The sequence below is a fragment of the Lolium perenne genome, chromosome 7 (genome assembly GCF_019359855.2).
Source record: "Lolium perenne isolate Kyuss_39 chromosome 7, Kyuss_2.0, whole genome shotgun sequence".
Classification (NCBI taxonomy): domain Eukaryota; kingdom Viridiplantae; phylum Streptophyta; class Magnoliopsida; order Poales; family Poaceae; genus Lolium; species Lolium perenne.
Window position 1 is genome coordinate 60,441,402 of NC_067250.2, and position 1,932 is coordinate 60,443,333.

Here is a 1,932-nt window from a genome sequence, read left to right on the forward strand (position 1 = left end):
ATGGAACATAAGAAATTATCGATACGTCGGAGACATATCAATGCCTTCTAATAATCTTTGACTGCCCAAGTACTTCAAGGCTTGCTGATCTGTTTTGATGAGTATCTTGTTACCTAAGAAGTAGTGGCGCCATTTTTTAAGAGCATGCAATATGGCTAGTGCTTCCTTTTCATAAATTGATTGTGCACTGGCTTTTTGTCCTAAGCACTGGCTGTAAAATGCTAATGGCCGCCCCTCTTGCATGAGTACTGCACCCAATCCAGTAGCACAAGCATCGGTCTCCAAGGTGAATGGAATGGAGAAATCAGGTAGTCGAAGCAATGGTGGTGTAGACATGATTTGCTTCAGTTGGTTAAATGCTGCTTCTTGAGCTTGTCCCCACTGAAACTGGTCTTTTTTCAGAGCTTGGTAGAGGGGTTGGCAGACCATGGCATATCCCTTAATGAATCTCCTGTAATAACCCGTCAACCCTAGAAAACCCCTTAGTTTCTTGACAGTAGTTGGTGTTTTCCATTCCATGATGTCCTTTATCTTGGTCGGATCAGTAGCTACACCTTGACCAGATATGATATGACCCAAGTATTCAACTGATGCTTGTCCAAAAGTACACTTCTGTAGCTTGGCTTTGAGTTGATGATCACGTAGTATCTGCAGGACGATGGAAAGGTGATGTTTGTGCTGCTCACTATCACTGCTATAGATGAGGATGTCATCGAAGAATACAAGCACAAATTTTCTCAGGTGTTTGGAAAATATTGTGTTCATGAGCTCTTGGAATGTGGCAGGAGCGTTACTCAAGCCAAAAGGCATGACACGATATTCATGATGCCCCAGATGGGTGGAAAATGCCGTTTTGGGAATGTCCTCATCCCTCATTCGAATTTGGTGGTACCCTGATCTGAGGTCAAGTTTTGAGAATACTGTCGCTCCATGCAGCTCATCTAACAAGTCTTCGATGACAGGGATTGGAAACTTATTCTTTATTGTGAGCTCATTTAACCCCCGGAAATCCATACACAATCGCCAGCTTCTGTCTTTCTTTTTGACCAATATTATAGGTGAAGAGAAAGGACTATTGCTTGGTTGTATTTCCTTGTTTTTGAGCATCTGTCGAATGATTGTTTCAATTGTGTTCTTCTGGGTATGGGACATACGATATGACCGTATGTTTGGAGGCTTGGATCCAGGAAGTAATGGAATGGTGTGGTCAGAGGAGCGGTGAGGTGGTAGTCCCTCTGGTTCTGCAAACACATCTGCAAAGGCCTGGAGGATATCTTGGAATTCAGCAGGTGGGACTATGTTTTCAAGTTCCGAGAGTGTTGCCTGGACATCTTGGATGTTGTACATAATGTACCCTTGAGCTTGTTCAGCAAATAGCTTGGAGCATTCCATTGGTGTGATGACAAAGTTATTCTTAGGTAGCACATGATCCTGGAAGGTATAAGTGGTGCCTTCATGTCCAATAGTTAGAGACCGATCGACAAAATCAAATGTTACTGGATTATGCAATTTAAACCAATTCACTCCCAATATTGCATCGGAGCCATTGAGTTCTAGAATGCGGAAATCAGCAGAGAATATGTTTCCCTCTATCAAGAACTGGTGGTTGTAAGCAATTGCTTGTGAGATTAATTCTCTTCCTCCAGCTACTCTGACGCGCCTGGCTGGGGCAGGGGACATGGGAATGTTGTGATCCATGGCAAATTGGCGATCTAGGAAGGTATTTGTACTCCCTGTATCTGCAAGGGCAACTGCTGGAACTCCTGACAGTGAAATGAGCAAGGAAATTGTTGACTCGCTAGTAGCGCCCGTATAGGCTGCTGCTGATATATGCATTAAGGCATCTACCGGTTTTGCTATAGCAGGAGCTGCTGCTATTGCTTGAACTGTAGCTTCAGCATTTTCTGGCTTCAGTCTTTCAACCGCTACAGG